We start from the raw sequence: 18,463 nt of genomic DNA, 5'->3' as shown, positions 1-18,463 counted from the left end.
CTCTGGCCCCTCTGGCTCTGGTTGCTGCAGCTCTTCTCCCAGGGCAAGTCTGCTCTCTCTGGGCTGTGCCTCTGGCTTTGGGGCTGCAGCTCTGCTCCCAAGACTGGGTCTGCTCTCTCTGGATCTGGCACAGCTCTGCTCCCCAGCTCAGCTTGGGCCCCTGCTTTCTCCTTAGCTCAGCCCCACTCTGTCTGACCCAGCCAATTCCAGCTCACACAGAGGACGGGACCTCCCTGGCCTCCTGACTCTCTGATTAGCCTGACCGCCCTGTCATTCAGGCTGACCTGGAGCATTGGCCTCTCCCCATTGTTCCTGGGGACTGTCAGTCTTAGGGTCAAAAAGAAAAGGAGGACTTGTGGCACCTTAGAGACTAACCAATTTATTTGAGCATGAGCTTTTGTGAGCTACAGCTCACTTCATTGGATGCATACCGTGGAAACTGCAGCAGACTTTATATACACACAGAGACCATGAAACAATACCCCCTCCCGCCCCACTGTCCTGCTGGTAATAGCTTATCTAAAGTGATCATCAAGTTGGGCCATTTCCAGCACAAATCCAGATTTTCTCACCCTCTGTCCCCCCCCACACAAACTCACTCTCCTGCTGGTAATAGCCCATCCAAAGTGACCACTCTCTTCACAATGTGTATGATAATCAAGGTGGGCCATTTCCTGCACAAATCCAGTTTCTCTCACTCCCTCACCCCCCCTCCAAAAACCACACACACAAACTCACTCTCCTGCTGGTAAGAGCTTATCCAAAGTGACCACTCTCCCTACAATGTGCATGATAATCAAGGTGGGCCATTTCCAGCACAAATCCAGGCTTTCTCACCCTCCCCCGGGGAACACACACAAACTCACTCTCCTGCTGGCAATAGCTCATCCAAACTGACCACTCTCCAAGTTTAAATCCAAGTTTAACCAGAACATCTGGGGGGGGGTAGGAAAAAACAAGGGGAAATAGGCTACCTTGCATAATGACTGAGCCACTCCCAGTCTCTATTTAAGCCTAAATTAATAGTATCCAATTTGCAAATGAATTCCAATTCAGCAGTTTCTCGCTGGAGTCTGGATTTGAAGTTTTTTTGTTGTAAGATAGCGACCTTCATGTCTGTGATTGTGTGACCAGAGAGATTGAGAGTGAGTTGGGGGGGCAGAGGGTGAGAAAACCTGGATTTGTGCTGGAAATGGCCCAACTTGATGATCACTTTAGATAAGCTATTACCAGCAGGAGAGTGAGTTTGTGTGTGTATAGGGGTGGGGGGGTGAGAAAACCTGGATTTGTGCTGGAAATGGCCCACCTTGATTATCATGCACATTGTAGGGAGAGTGGTCACTTTGGATAAGCTATTACCAGCAGTAGAGTGAGTTTGTGTGTGTGGTTTTTGGAGGGGGGTGAGGGAGTGAGAGAACCTGGATTTGTGCAGGAAATGGCCCACCTTGATTATCATACACATTGTGAAGAGAGTGGTCACTTTGGTTGGGCTATTACCAGCAGGAGAGTGAGTTTGTGTGGGGAGGGGGCGGAGGGTGAGAAAACCTGGATTTGTGCTGGAAATGGCCCAACTTGATGATCACTTTAGATAAGCTATTACCAGCAGGACAGTGGGGCGGGAGGAGGTATTGTTTCATGGTCTCTGTGTGTATATAATGTCTTCTGCAGTTTCCACGGTATGCATCCAATGAAGTGAGCTGTAGCTCACAAAAGCTCATGCTCAAATAAATTGGTTAGTCTCTAAGGTGCCACAAGTACTCCTTTTCTTTTTGCAAATACAGACTAACATGGCTGTTACTCTGAAACCAGTCTTAGGGTCCTGATTTCCCAACGACCTTTTTAGTACTGGGAGCTAGCAACTAAAACACCCCTACTGAATGTTAGTAAGGGGGCAACAGTCCCGTTACAATTGTTTAAAATTCCCTGAAGGGAAGCCAGTGTGTAAGAAGTGTATCATTAATTACAGGTAAGTAGATTTAAATACCAGAGGAGACATGTAGTTGTTTTACTCTTTAGAATCAGGAGGGACTTGTCTTTGTGCCATTAATTTTTAAATGATTTTTAATCAGGATAAAATCCCTGCACACTATCATATGTGGGGGGGAGGAATCAGTTTCATTTTTGGAATGTAACCTAAAGGAGAAGCAGGTCATTTCAGTGATGACAAAACTCTTAAATCAGGGTTTTATTTTTCCCATTGTCAAGTTCTCCCTGCCCCTGCCCCCGCCCCACACCATTCAGAATTCAGAAGAAGCCATTTAGAGAACAAGCCATTAGATTTTTTTTTTAAAGTGGAGACTGAGACATAATTATCTGTCTTCCCCCCCACCCCTCCCCATGAGGCTTTGGGCCGCTTTAGCAACAACTGCAATGCCAGAGCCGTGTGTTAAGATGTATTGTCCTGCACCAAGACGAGGTTTCCTCTTTCCCCTGACGCTACAATTATCTTGGCAAGCAGTTTGTGTGTTCCAGGTCTTCTATGGCTAAACAAGCAGAGCGCACCCACTTTGCAAGATTGGAAATGAGAGAGGCAGCACAAAACCTAATGCATTCCTGTACATCACCATTTGCCAGCGGGCTTCTCATACATTCTTTCTTGCCAGAACAGAGAAGCTAATAACCTTTCAAAACTAGGAGCTGCACCCTACAGGTGTGTTAGGCATATGGCATGGTCCCTATTAGCAATGCAAATTTAATCAGCCGTAATAATATTCAAATAGTATTACCCATCAAGAATCAACAGCCGACAAGCAATTGCTTTGTTCAAGTTCACTTTTCCTGCCTTTGACAAACATAAAGAAGAGCTTTGATTAAAACTTAAGTCTCCTTAAAATATAGATTTCTCTTTGAATGAAAGGAAATAAGGTCTTCTAGAAAATCTGTTGCTTTTCAGTGATCATTTCCTGAGATAACAGCTTCTTACATCTCGATTTCAGGTACGTCAGACTGAGATAGACTTTGACTTTTATTTTCCAGTTTAAAAAAATCAAAAAGCTAAACAGACTGTACTGAAGTTAATGACATGACCAAATTTAGCATGAGCTGCATGATTTCACGTTTTTTTATTTGATTGCAGTCCTGATTTAAGTGCATTGCACAACGCTGTTTGTTGTTTCTAGACGCTTGCTAATGGATTCATATGCTGTGTGTTTAGGATTACATCTTCAGGCACTACCAGATCAGTGGGTTTATAGACTGCCCTGCCCTTAAGGAGCTGTGTGAATAATGGATTTTTCTGTTCACCAGCAATTCCAAAAAGTAATAATAATAATAATTAATAATGTTGGATTGAACAAAGTGCAGTGTCTGAGCCAAATTAAATATTTAATTTTGCTTTTGAGCATTTTTTCACTTTAAAAAATGAAATGAAATTTCTAAACAAAACTCTTTTTTGGAAAAATGTCAAAACATTTCAATTTTGATTGTTTTGTTTTTTTTACTGAAACAATGTAGCAAATTCAACATGAATTTGTGAAAAGCTTCAGTATCACCAATTCTGAATTTTTAACCTTCCGCCACCCCCGTGAAAGTTTCAAAGGAATTTTTTATTTTGCCAACCTCTAATCCTTATTTTAGCAATGATGAGTTTTCCCATATGTCCTATAATCATTAGCTAGTTAATCATCTGAGCAGTCCGGTAAGAGGTGAAAAATTACTATGCCATTTAATGAATGGGGAAACTGAGGCAGAGAATCAAGTCCCCAGAGGGAACCACTGTTAGAGCCAAGATTAGAATTAAGGAGTCCTGTGGCCAGACTACTAGTCCATAATACCTTCTCACATATTTATCTAGATTAAATAAAAACTCAGGTTATTTCCAGAGGGTGAATCTCATTTCCTTCTATCCCATTTGAGTTATGTCTTGTCTGAATCGCGTGGGCAGGGTAAAGACAAGACAGCTACAGAATAAGAGAGAAATGTTCAAGGTAGAGATTACCTTCTTGGGGACCTAGAAACCCAAACTGTTAGAAATATAGAGAATGGTTATTGTTTATGAATGCCATAACTTTACATTGTACTCCAAAGGCCAAAATTGTGACAAAGGTCACTGTCCTGAGGATGTTTTGCTCGGAGGTTCAGTTGGATCCTGCAGTGAGAACTACACAGGTGGACCCAATTAAGTGAGCTGGACATGGAGAAATGGAAAGCATGGTGTTAATTGGAAAGACTGGAGTAATGCTAGGTGAAATGGGCGTTCCACCAGGGTCTGGAAATGGCAACGTATAAATCATTGTCCCAGAAACTAAGAACAAAAGAGTATGGAAACTTTGAAACCAAGTGGAGGGTTTAATTTTAATTTCAGATAAATGTGTTGGCAGCAAGAATGAGTTGACGTGTGAACCAGCTGGGAACCCAGGTGGTACAAAGAAAACGGAGGCCTGCTATATCATGGGAGAGGACTGTTCTCTAAGATCCTGACTGCACTAGGCAGCTGATCTGTTGCTGATAACTACAGTCAGCAACACGTCCCCTGGAACTGGGGCTGAGAACTGTTTAACTGCTGGACTTAAGCATGCTACCTGTAATGGAGGATGAGCAGGATTTTTGCCCTGTCTACACTAGCAATTAAATAATTTCCAGCACCACTTCAGGGGGACTGGTTGCTAACAGCAAGGTCAATAGGCTTAGAAAAATTTGTGTTTTAACAACACTTAAAAAGCCTTTTTCTCCTTCCTAACTTTTCCTGAATCATTCTGCTAGGCAGTTTTACAAAGCTTTAGGGAGCATGTTGCTATATTTTCGTAACAGTCTCATTAAAAAGTATTTAAAGACCAGTCTGTCTGTCTGTCTTGCACTATAAGGTGGGTAGAAAGTTGGCTAGATTGTTGGGCTCAACGGGTAGTGATCAATGGCTCCATGTCTAGTTGGCAGACGGTGTCAAGTGGAGTGCCCCAGGGGTCGGTCCTGGGGCCGGTTTTGTTCAATATCTTCATAAATGATCTGGAGGATGGTGTGGATTGCACTCTCAGCAAATTTGCGGATGATACTAAACTGGGAGGAGTGGTAGATACGCTGGAGGGCAGGGATAGGATACAGAGGGACCTAGACAAATTGGAGGATTGGGCCAAAAGAAATCTGATGAGGTTCAATAAGGATAAGTGCAGGGTCCTGCACTTAGGACGGAAGAACCCAATGCACAGCTACAGACTAGGGACCAAATGGCTAGGCAGCAGTTCTGCGGAAAAGGACCTAGGGGTGACAGTGGACGAGAAGCTGGATATGAGTCAGCAGTGTGCCCTTGTTTCCAAGAAGGCCAATGGCATTTTGGGATGTATAAGTAGGGGCATAGCGAGCAGATCGAGGGACGTGATCTATTCGACATTGTCTCTCTATTCGACATTGGTGAGGCCTCATCTGGAGTACTGTGTCCAGTTTTGAGCCCCACACTACAAGAAGGATGTGGATAAATTGGAGAGAGTCCAGCGAAGGGCAACAAAAATGATTAGGGGTCTGGAACACATGACTTATGAGGAGAGGCTGAGGGAACTGGGATTGTTTAGTCTGCAGAAGAGAAGAATGAGGGGGGATTTGATAGCTGCTTTCAACTACCTGAGAGGTGGTTCCAGAGAGAATGGTTCTAGACTATTCTCAGTGGTAGAAGAGGACAGGACAAGGAGTAATGGTTTCAAGTTGCAGTGGGGGAGGTTTAGGTTGGATATTAGGAAAAACTTTTTCACTAGGACTGTGGTGAAACACTGGAATGCGTTACCTAGGGAGGTGGTAGAATCTCCTTCCTTAGAAGTTTTTAAGGTCAGGCTTGACAAAGCCCTGGCTGGGATGATGTAATTGGGGATTGGTCCTGCTTTGAGCAGGGGGTTGGACTAGATGACCTCCTGAGGTCCCTTCCAACCCTGATATTCTATGATTCTATGATTCTCCATTTGTAATTTCTTGGCAGGCAACACAGGTGGGTTGTTATTTCAAAGACAACTGCACTCATTGGTCAGATTTTTCTCTGTGTTAAGGCCCCTTTGCACAATGTTACTAGTACAAAGTGGCCATAAAGACAGTGTGGGCATTCCAGGAAGATCACTCAGTGCAGGGGGACATCTAGTGTGGTAGACACAGCATAGTGTCTCCTTTCTTCATGTGGTTGTGGGGGGCGGAGGGAGAGACACAAGTAGGTTTCTGTTGGGGCTATTAACAGTCATGTAAACTAGAGCAACCTCAGGGCTACTCTAACATGCCAGAGGCCTGGCCCAGTGCTCGGCCAGCCCAGGATTGAGAGAGTCACCTCTGAGTCCCCCTCCTGAATTGTGCTGTTCACTCCTTGGCCACAGCCAAGGAACTGGGCCATTTTGCTGAGGTCAGCGTTCTTCCTATTCTCTGCGTGTATGAACCATGAATTTCAAATAAAATAAAGTTTTATTAATTTAAAGTGAGTGTTTCTGAGCCACCAATAGCATTTACCAGTGTGATCCTCACTTGTGTGGAGAGAGGTGAGAACTAGTTTCTTCCCTACATTACTCAGAAGCAGGCTGTGCTATTTTATATATGATGTTTGAACTGAAGAATTTTTCAACTGCTATTAAATTACTACCACCATTTCTATTAATATGGGAGGCCATAGGGTCTTGCTCCTTCTCCCATTGACTTGAATGAGAACAAATTTGGGCCCATGCCTTGGCCACAGATACTCCAGAAGTCTAATCCTCACTCTGATACTTACTCCCTTTGAGGCCTTGGATAATCACTTAACCATTATTTGCTTTACTTCCCCTATCTGTCAAAGGAGGAAAATAACACTTAAGTCTTGTCTACACAGTGGTTTAGAAGGGTGTACATTGTAGTTGGCACCAGCATGTCACACACTAACTGGCCTATGTGGACCCTGCTGGCATGCACTTAAAGTTCCCTACTGCGCATTAATGCAGTCCCATTTCAAACAGTACTTCCCACTAACTGATTGCAATAACAGGTTAACCCTTTCTGTTGTCCTAGGCAGAGACTATAAAGGTTGTCTCTCTAACCTGCTCTGCTTAGCAGAAGGAAATAAAAAGCTTGTCCCCACCTTTGAACTTGGCTGTATCTCCGGTAAACAGCCAACGTGTCTAGGACAGTGGTACTGTACCACTACAAATGGGATATAAATATAGATATCCAATTTATAATGACATCACTGTCCTGAACACATTGACTGTTTACCAGAGATAGAGCCAATTATATATATTTGCTAGTGCTGGGGGAACTGTTCGTAGTTGTGATGGAGGGAGGGGGAGACTTCATCTGGAAGTGGCTGATGTGCAGAAAACAGCTGGATTTTGTATTACAGAAACAAAATATCAAAGGATGTCACTGTGTCAAACACAACAGCCTGCAGTTGGGAAAAGCTTCCATTGGCTTCCTGGCCCTCAGTAAGGTGAGAATTCAGCCCCTTTTCTGGGAGCTGTGAGTGACTAGATACCAACCATGCTGTCCTGGATGGCTTCACCCTCTTAGAAGAGCCTTTCCCCAATTCCCATCATGCTCTTCTCACAGCTGGGCCTTTAAATCCAGGAGAAATGAGCAGCTGTTGCCTTTAGGTGGCCATTTTGTAGCTGACTTCTGCAGGTTCCAGTCTCCTTGACAAGTGGTATGTATTTTTAGCACCTTATTATATTCCCCTTTCCTTTTTTGTGTGTCTTGGTGGCACATTCTCACTTTCATGAACGATGTGAATGGATTTTGGTTTTCTCCAGTGTAGCGTTTGTTTTGAATGGGCTGTGGCCTGCATGAGCTTGTTTGCAAACTGTTTATATACCTGTTGCTGGTATCTGACTGCCTTAGTCACATTAAATTGTGTCTTTTCCCTGATCAGATGAATGAAATATTGCCAATGTATCCTTTCACCCTCACTTTTAAATGCTGGATGTTATCCCTTGCACACTATCACTCTGCACATTTCATCCACCTGCCCCATAGTTTAATAAATTACTGTTTTATGGGAGTATCATGGGGACTCATTAATACACAAGGCTTTGAAGGTGAAAAGTGCTATGTAAGGGTTGGATCCTGCCAACACATATGCACATGCTTTATTTTACACTGTGAAAGTAGAATGTGTAATCAATGCCAAATCAATGTGACTACACGCAGTAGTAAATTTATGGACAAGTGTAAGTGTTTGATGGATCGGGCTTAAGTGTTCTTATCAGCGCTGGTTAGAAACTTTTTGACAAACCATTTTTTCATTTGAAAAATGCTGACTTGTCAAAACTGAAGTTGTTTGCAGGAAAGGGTTGGCTTTGATGAATTTCCCATTTCAAAAAAATTCAAGCTTGTCCAACAGTCTTTTTTCAGCATTTTGAAAATGAAAGGTTTCCATTGTGGGGGTTGAAATGATTTTTTGTTTCAAAGTTTAAGTTCATTTATAGTTTAAAAAGGACAAAATCAAAACATTTCAAAATTATCTCAACAAAACATCTAGCCTGACTCAGTCTGAAATGTTTTCGGATTTGTGGTTTATGAAAATGTTTGAGATTTTGACTTTTTGTCCCAGTTCAGGAGAGGAAAAAATGTCAAAATCTTGAAAATTCTCATAGGATGGGAAACTGTTCCCCACTCCGCTCTAAGTATTATGCAAGCAGGATGGGAACCAACTTACTTCATAGTCTCTGGCAAGCAGTTTCCCATCATTTCCTCTGTTCTAGAGTGTGTGGTTGTTTAGTTTGTGCTGGGCAGGTGGGACCAGGAAGAGTTGATGATACTGTGTGTACAGACTAGTATATATGTAGTCTTTATTGGTTGGTATATCAGACCTCCTCTAGAGTGCGTGGATGGTCTGGAGTATCCATAAGGCTTACTACTACGGTATTACAGCTATTAATAATTTGTTGCACTTATACAGGAACTTTCATTACCCTTTCACTTTTAGTGGAAAGGAGCATTTTGAATCACAAGGCCCTGGATTCTGTGTCCATGAAGGCTGAGAGCTCATGCGGCCATGGATCAGCTGTGTGCATAACATGAACACTAGTTCTCTAAGCTCTTAAAAATACAGGGTTCAATTCTTGCCCCACTGAAGTCCGTGGATATGTCTGAACCTCAAGCTGGGGCTGTGAGTTCCAGCTCGAGCAGATGTACCCATGCTAGCTCTAATCAAGCTAGTGTGCTAAAAATAGAATGTAGCCACAACAGTAACGAGCAGTGAGTGGGTCTAGCCGCCCCAAGTCCCTGCTAGTCTGAGATGCTAAATTTGCATTCGGGGCAGCTAGCCCCTTCCGCTGCTTGCACTGCTGTGACTATGTTCTGTTTTTAGCACACTAGCTTGATGAGAGCTAACGTGGGTATGTCTCCTCCAGCAGAGAATCACACCTCCCAGCTCGAAGTGTAGACACATCCAGCATCAAAAACTCCCATTGACTTCAATGGGGCCAGGATTTTAACTGCACTTCTGTCACAACACCTGTAGTAAAGCAGACAAGCCGTCTCTGAAAAAGTGCATGTCAGAATTGTTTTGTCACTTCTTCTTTGAGTCAGATTTGGGAACATGAATAATTGAATACCTCTGTTGCACTTCTGCACTGCAGGAAAGCCAAGCTGTAAGCCCCGTTTTGTGTGCTAGATAAAATTGCTTCAGGACTCACAAGAGTTCAGCAAGGTGCCGGTGGGCATTTTAATTCCCATACTTGCTGCTTTTTGTTTACTTCAGTCTCTAAAAGTGACTCATCTCAGAAATTACTGCTGCACATTTAAAAGTGAGGGATTTGTTTTTTGGTGCCTCTTTATTTCCTTTGAGAAACCATGAAGTAGAATGGTGGGAGATGACACAAAAAACTGAAATCCTTGGACTCCAAAAGCGTCAAAGCCTGGATTCTTTGAAAATGTTCCATGGGTTGACTACTGTTAACCTAGGCATTTATAATGCACCCATCAGATAGGGTTTATCTTCCTTTTCTTGATCCTTGTGTCTCTTTCTTTCTTTGATGTGAGCTGTTTCCTGCTTAACTAAATGAGCTAAAAGATACAGAGGAGAAAATCCAGCCTCAGAAATTGGTGTCACAGGAGACAATTGGCTGTACATACAGCTGAGATGCTTAGTGCTGTTGAGTGTATGAGGATGGCTTATGCTTTGAAGCTCCAGGAGACTCAAGAGCTATTTATGCACTTCCTCTCATCCCTACCACCACCAATCGCTTCTCTCTCCCTTCCAACCTCAACTCCAGAACAATTCTTCCATCAAACTCCATGTGTGTGTTTGAATGTTAGGAAAAAAACATGTACTTGTCTCACTAATCAAAACTCACCTCCAGCTCTTTAGACTGGGCCTGGCCTACATAATGAGGTACTTAAAGAGTTAGCTTAAATTCAACACAGATTTTATATTTTTAACTCAGCAAATAAAGAGTAACGCAAATGAAATATCACAGCACCAACAGCATTGACATGCACTGTATCAATTCAGATATAACAATGGAGTTTGTACAGTGGATAGGGTGACCAGACAGCAAGTGTGAAAAATCGGGACAGGGGTGGGGGGTAAATCAGTGCCTATATAAGATAAAGCCCCAAATATCAGGACTGTCCCTATAAAATCGGGACATCTGTACACCCTAACAGTGGTGGATCTTATAGATCAGCTTTGTACAATATTTTATTCAGCAGCTAAAGGATTCCATTGCTTTGCACATAAGTTAACTAGAACACCATTGGCCTGTTCAATAGATATACCTGGAAACTGTCTCTGCATCAATGCAACTAATATTTTCGTTTGCTTCTGTGTTGACTTTAGGCCTTGGTCCTGCAAACCCTTATTCATATAAACTGTCCCACTAAAGCCATTGGGAACCTCATGTGGGGAAGGGTTTGCAGGAGCAGACTCGACATATGATGACATGATCCCATGAGGACACTCGGCATCTTGCAGGATCAGACCCATGGTTATTTGGAAACCTTTCTTCTATGAAAGTCAAGCATCATTGATTCCCTCTTTCTCCCCCTTCCCCCCCGGGGAAGGAGAAACTGAGTTTCAAATCCTGAAGATGTAGTTTGCGCCTTCTGCCCCTTTTCCACAGACTGCTATGTTAATTATAAGACACACGAGAGACACCTTTTATTTACAACATGTGTCAGTCATCAATGTCAAATCATTAAAGATTTGTTACGCACCTAAGTAAGGACAACAGGATTGGGCCCTTGTCTGATCAGTGATTTCCAGAATCTCTCCTGCTGACGGGCTTTAAATATTTGCTTTTAAATATTTTTCAGACAAAATGTTTTCCATTGTCATAATTAAATTATGGAGGAATTTTTTTTCCTAACTGTGTTCTCCCTCTTATTATTTCCTCCTGACTTCTGATACCTGAGCAAGCCATTTATTTATGTCCAATTCCTTAATTATACTTCTCCCCTGAGATTGCATCCGTGTCAGTGGTTTTGTTTTTTTCATTTACATTTTACTTTTCCTCTTGCAAATTGACTGCAATCAGGATGGCTGCATGCCAGCAGTCAAAATAATGGGATTCAGAACAGAAGTAATGAGATAAGTCTAACTGAGGAATGAAACAGATCCCTGCAAGCAGAGAGGGCTCAGCGAGCAACAAATGCTACTGGCAAATTCTATTCCTTTAACCATGTGCAGTAGCAGATTACTCTGCAGACAGCCCCACTGAACTCAATGGGCCTATTCCTGGTGCATGGTATTATCAGTGGGAGCGAGGGTGGCACAATCCAGCTCACAGCAAAGCCATGGCTTATACTGTGTCATGTTTGGCTTCTTAGGTTCCATTTGCATCTGTAGTCATTGGTAGGGTGACCAAATAGCAACTGTGGAAAAACTGAGACTGGGGTGGGGGGGTAATAGGCGCCTATATAAGAAAAAGTCCCAAAAAACAGGACTGTCCCTATAAAAGCAGGACATCTGGTCACCCTAGTCATTGGGCATTTCTCATGGCTCCCCTGCAGGCTTTGCGGGACCCTGGTCTGTGCCCTTTGGACAGAGTTGGAGTGGAGTGGGCTCTAAATGCTGTTCCTTCACTGATTCTTTGTAGAAGTTGAAGACTGGGAACTTCACATCTTGAAGGGGTAAAACCACGTGTCTGCAAAAGCAGGAGTTGAAGAAGCAACTCAGAAGATATGGATGGGAATTGCAAATGGAGTTTTGGGTGCGAGGTAGAAAAGGCTCCTGGCAACTAAAATAATTCCGGAGCACAAAATGGGCCATGAGTCATTTAGGAAGATTTTGGCCAACCGACAACCTGCGTGGATCGGGAGAGGAAACATAGCAACCAATGAAGTGCCAAACTGTTTTCATTCTGAGCCTGACCTTACCAACAAAATCTCTGGCTGGAGGCTCAGATGCTGAATTCATTCAAAACCTGGGACTAACAGCTATGTGTTCTACACAGCTGATTTTGATGGATTTATTAGCAAAACAGTACATAGATGATTCCAAAAGAGGATTTTTCAAGAAGGAAATTGTTGAGATATGCCCTTTACGCATCACTAGCTAAGTAGTGTTTTTCCCCACTCCGTGCGAGTATGCCAGCTGAATGTCTGCCAGGCTTGAAATGCTCCTTTTAAAGGGATCACTTGTCATGCAGAGTTTTTTTTTAAATTTTCTATTATTCAGATGGGCACATTTGACTTTTGATTGGTTTCAGGTTGCTAAGGACCCAATCCTGGGAAGTGCTGAGCACCTTGGTTTCCACAGAAGCCTATAGAAGTTACTCATGTCCTGCCACAGCAGCCTAGTGGCTGAGGGTGTGTGGCACATCACAGGATCAGGTTTTGAGTATTCTAGATGGTTCATTGAGCAGTATGTAGGGAATAATGTTACCATTGTTCTGTGAGGGAACATGAATATCCATAGAAACACTTCTTTCTTCCCAGAAGAGCAGTGCCATGGTGTTGGTGTCCCCTCCCCGCCCAAGAAAAAGCAGACAGCTTGAGACTGTGAGGTAGGCAATTTGAAAACAAACAAGGTTCCTGGGTTTACAGAACTGATGGCATCACGAAGGCCCCAATCCTGCAACTGAGTCCACCAGGGAGGACCACTGGATATGAAGTCAGATTTGTGGTTTATGAACATTTTTGGGATTTTTACTTTGTCCCAGTTCAGGACAGGAAAAAATTTCAAAATCTTGAAAATTCTCATAGGATTCCCACCCAGAGAAAAGCCACTGGGGCTCTGCATAGGGGCAGAAGTTTGCCTATGCTCCAGCACTTGCAGGTTCAGGACCTAAATCAGCCTGAGGCATGTAAGAACTGTCCAGAGGTCAGAAAGATTGACTGCAGGGAGCTGAAATGTTTGAAGAAAAGTAAGGTGATTAAAAATCAAATTGATATTGTCATGCGCTGGTGCCTTAATGTAACAACATAAAGCCACAACTAAAATAATTACTAATAAATATGTAGCAATGATAGGGCTCTTTTACATCTTCAGATATTTATGAACATTCACTAACAAATCTTCCTTTATAAGGGATAGAACTGTTCTGACAGTGAGGGAACAATTGCTACCATGTTCAGGGCTCAAGACAGTTTGGGAAGCTGTACAATACAGTAAAAAGAAAAGGAGGACTTGTGGCACCTTAGAGACTAACAAATTTATTTGAGCATAAGCTTTCATGAGCTACAGCTCACTTCATCGGATGCATGTAGTGGAAAATACAGTGGGGAGATTTATATACAGAGAGAACATGAAACAATGGGTGTTACCATACACTCTGTAAGGAGAGTGATCAGGTAAGGTGAGCTGTTACTAGCAGGAGAGCAGGGAGGGGAAACCTTTTGTAGTGATAATCAAGGTGGGCCATTTCTAGCAGTTGACAAGAACGTCTGAGGAACAGTGGGGGGGGGGGGAAGAGGGGGAAATAAACAAGGGGAAATAATTTTACTTTGTGTAATGACCCATCCACTCCCAGTCTCTATTCAAGCCTAAGTTAATTGTATCCAGTTTGCAAATTAATTCCAATTCAGCAGTCTCTCGTTGGAGTCTTTTTTTGAAGTTTTTTTGTTGAAGAATTTGGGTTAATTCCTGATTTGGTTTTAATTCCTGAATTTGGGTTTAATGCTCAGGAGTTAACGGCGATGGGGAAAACGTTGATGAAAACACCTCTAGGAAAAGGAAGATTACTTGGCTATCAGCTTGTCTTTCAGTGAAATCACGGGGAAAACAACCTCCCCAGATGTTAAGCCCACACAAATGAGTGGTCATCATTCTTCGTTTACTATTGCATAGCCCTGCCCCGGCCCCCAAAGGAGCTTCTTTTGACTCAATGCCAGTGGGATCGGAACCTTGGGTAGTAAATACCACACAGTGATTAATGTAAGCAATCTCTGTCTTTTGCCACTGCATTGCTCTCCTGTGCATTGTGTGTACTGAAATGAAAAAACAGCACCAGCGCGCCCCCACACCCAGCCCACCCCGGAGTAGTGAGAGCAGGTTGAATCAGGCAGAGCATATCTAGAAATAATACGTTTGCTCTGAAAAGCCCTGATTAGACAGACTCCTTTGGGGAGATGATCTCATCCCCAAATCTGATTTAATAGTGAAGAGCCCATGCTTTACAGAACATCTATTGTGTTGGGTATTTGCCCTCAGGCACAGAGAAGTGAACAGCAAGTTCCAAATTACAATGAAGGCCATACGTTCCTATGGGCTCTGCAATGGCTTTTGGCCACAGCCCTAAGTCAGGAGTGGGGTACACAGGAGTAGCGTGATGAGGAACACAAGGAGGTACAGTGCCTCCCAGAGCTCTCTGACCTACAGACAGAGCAACTTGCTATTCCAGACATCACGGAGCACAGCTTGATGCTCCCTTGTGCAGCAGCTCTACTGACTGGCACAAAGAGGAGTGGTGTCATGGGCCTACCCCCACAGCCCTCTGCCGCTTTTGATGTAGCTTGTGCCCCTTTCCTCACCCCCGGCTTGCTAGCAGGAACCAGTCCCTGCACTCAGGACAAAGCAGGAGGGTGAGTGTGGCTGGCAGCTGGAGAAGATGGGATAAGAGGGAAGAGTCCTAGCATTGTCCTCTACCTCATGCACCCATGCAGAGGCCAGCGGCTATCTGGCCCTAAATCGGCTCCATCCAGTGTAATTCAGAAGCTCTCCCCCACCCCACTCACACACTTATGACTGTTGTTTTGTTTTATCTGCAATTCTGCAGAGACCTATGCGCATATTTAACTTTATGCACATGTGATGGGGGTGTTCACCCCGACACTTGTCCGGAAAGAGTTAATGTAGGCTAAGAAGGGAGCCAATTAACCAAACAGGCCACAGTTGAGAGGAATCAGGTGGCTTAAGCAACCCCCTGACTGTGGGAAGGAGCCCAGTTGGGAAGGAATGAGCTGGGCTGGATTTATAGAGGCAGGAAGCTGATAGCAGAAGGGGCTGTTAGGAAAGTCTGCAGGCACTCCCTGAGAGAAGGGAGAGGCATTTGGGCTGGCAAACCCAGAGAGGGGAGTAAGGTACTAAGGTCTAGAAGGGAACATACCCGTACTGATGGCTAAATGGTCCCTGAGCCAGAACTCAGAGTAGAAGGCGGGCCCAGGTTCCCCTGCCAGCCACTGAGGGGAGTGATACTACAAGGTAGCGAACAGGAAGACTGCCTAGAACTGCTGGTGAGGGGAAAGACTTTGATACCCTGGAAAGGGAAAATGCAGATAGAGAGTCGGCGGGCTCTCACAAAGAAGCAGCAGCAGCAACTTGTGGAACGAGAGAGGGACTGGAGACCCAAAGAGAGAGGCGGAGAGATGGTGTGCAACTGGGGAAGAAGCATTGACCTCTCGGGCTATTCCCCAGCATGGCCAGGAAGAGGTGCCATCCAGCAGTGAGGAGAGCCCCTGTCATAGCACAGGAGAAGTCCCACTGAAGTCAATGGGACACTCAGATGTATAAGATTAAGCATGTGTGAGAGTCTTTGCAGGACTGGGGACAATGACTATAAAAACAAGTCTCTGTGAGTAAAAAGAAAAGGAGTACTTATCGCACCTTAGAGACTAACCAATTTATTTGAGCATAAGCTTTCGTGAGCTACAGCTCACAAATAAATTGGTTAGTCTCTAAGGTGCCACAAGTCCTCCTTTTCTTTTTGCGGATACAGACTAACACGGCTGCTACTCTGAAACCTGTCTCTGGTGTGTGTCACTTGAAAGTTGGCCTGTCTCTCATGAGCTATCTAACTAGACGTCCCTCATCATCCCGCATCTTCTTGCGATCTTTTATCATGGCAGCTTGTGCTGAAGTAGAGTCCAGGGTGCTGGAGGTTTGGCTGGCAGCCACGTTCTGCTCACTGTTCCACCGGCCTCCATCTGAAGTAGCTGCACTGGCGTGTCTCTGCATTTACCCCACAGTAGCAGAGTGGGGCGTATATGGTACCAGTGGTGTTTACAAGGAGCGGCATCGTATGTACGACAGCCTCAGAACCCACCAAAATAAGAGGAAAAATAGATTTTTGTAAAGACAATCTGTCTGTCTTCTGCTCTCGTTCACATCAGTGTCACAGGTTCAGGGTCAAACCACGTGTATTTCGCCCCCATGCTCCATTCCAGGCGTGCCCAGTCAGGTCTCAGGACTCCAGCTGTCACTTGTCTCTGGGCAGGGAGGGACCCTTCTGACTGGGGTTTTTAAGGCTACACAGCCCCCTGCCATATAGTGGGGTATCCCCACAAGCCAGTCAGCCTAATGGCTAACACCCGGGCTTTGCTCTCTCTGCCAGGGCTATGAATGGCGTACTGCCAGCTGTTACAAGTTACCACACAGCTCTTCCTTGGCAGCATATGTTTATATAAGGACAAAAGCTTCACAGAGGCAACATTAAAAAAAAAAAACAGTTCCTCCATGCTTACTAACAAACATCTCCCTTGTGAGGCCCTAGTAGCCACAGTCTCTTCCAACCCTTCCATAAGGGCTGGGATCACCCTGGGACAGAAGGTCTGGTCCCTTTGCTTCCAGACCATGAGCAAGCTGATCCTTTTATGCCTGAAGATCTTCCTCTCTCCCCCAGTCTCCAGATAAGGTTGTAAGGTTATCTTTATTGGAGACCTCTAATTAGAGAATGAACTTGAACAAAAGAACAGCCATACTGGGTCAGACTAATGGTCCATCTAGCCAGTATCCTGTCTTCTGATAGTGGCCAGTGCCAGACGCTTCAAAGGGAATGGAAAAAATACCAAGGAAATTATCAAGTGATCCTTCCCCTGTTGTCCAGACCCAGGATCTGGCAGACAGAGGCTTAGGGACACCCAGAGCATAGGGTTTGCATCCCTGACCATCTTGGCTAATACTCATTGATGGACCTATTCTCCGTGAATTTATCTATTTCTTCTTTGAATCCAGTTATACTTTTGGCCTTCACAATTTCTCCTGGCCATGAGTTCCACAAGGGTGTTGTGTGAAGAAGTATTTCCTTATGTTTGTTTAAAACCTGCTGCCTATTAATTTCATTGGGCAACCCCTGGTTCTTGTGTTATGTGACTTTCTTATTCACTTACTCCACACCATTCATGATTTTATAGAGCTCTATCATATCTTTCCTCAGTCATCTCTTTTCCAAGCTGAGTAATCCCAGACTTTTTAATCTCTCCTCATATGGAAGCTGTTCCAGGCCTCTAATCACTTTTGTTGCCTTTCTCTGTACCTTTTCCAATTCTAATACATCTTTTTAAAGATAGGGCGTGCAGTATTCAAGGTGTGGGAGTACCACAAATTGATCTAGTGTCATCGGGATATTTACTGTCTTACTTATCCCTTTTCTAACATTCTGTTATCTTTTTTGACTGCTGCTGCACATTGAGGTGGGTGTTTTCAGAGCACTATCTTGAGTAGGAACAGCTAATGTAGACCTCATCATTTTTGTATGTATAGCTGAGATTGTTTTCCAACGTGTGCATTACTTTGAATTTATCAACATTGAATTTCGCCTGCCATTTTCTTGCCCAGACATCCACTCTTCTCAGTCTGCTTTGGACTTACTTAAGTTTGCAGAAGATAGTTATCATCTGCAAATTTTGCCACCTCACTGTTTACCAAACCATTTATGAATATGCTGAACAACACTGTTCCCAGTACAGATCACTGTGGGACCCCGCTATTTACCTCTCTCTACTGTGAAAACTGACCATTTATTCCTACCCTCTGTTTCCTGTCTTTTAACTGGTTACTGATCCATGAGAGGACCTTTCCACTTACCCCATGACTGTTTAGTTTGCTTAGGAGCCTTTGGTGAGGGACCTTGTCAAAAGCCTTCTGAAAGTCCAAGTATCCACTGGATCCCCCTTGTCCACATGTTTGTTAACCCCTTCAAAAAACTCTACTAGATTGGTGAGGCATGATTTCCCTTTACAAAAGTCATGCTGATTCTTCCCCCAACAAATCATGTTCATCTGTGTGTCTGATTATTCTGTTCTTTACGAAAGTTTCAACCAGTTTGCCGGTACTGTCTTTTGCTAGTTGCTCTTCAAATTCTTTTTTGGCCCCTGTAATTATGCTTTTACACTTGACTTGCCAGAGCATTATGCTCCTTGCTATGTTTCTCAG

This window comes from Lepidochelys kempii, chromosome 9, assembly GCF_965140285.1.
Source record: "Lepidochelys kempii isolate rLepKem1 chromosome 9, rLepKem1.hap1, whole genome shotgun sequence".
Classification (NCBI taxonomy): Eukaryota; Metazoa; Chordata; order Testudines; family Cheloniidae; genus Lepidochelys; species Lepidochelys kempii.
Note: the sequence above shows the minus strand (reverse complement) of the source record.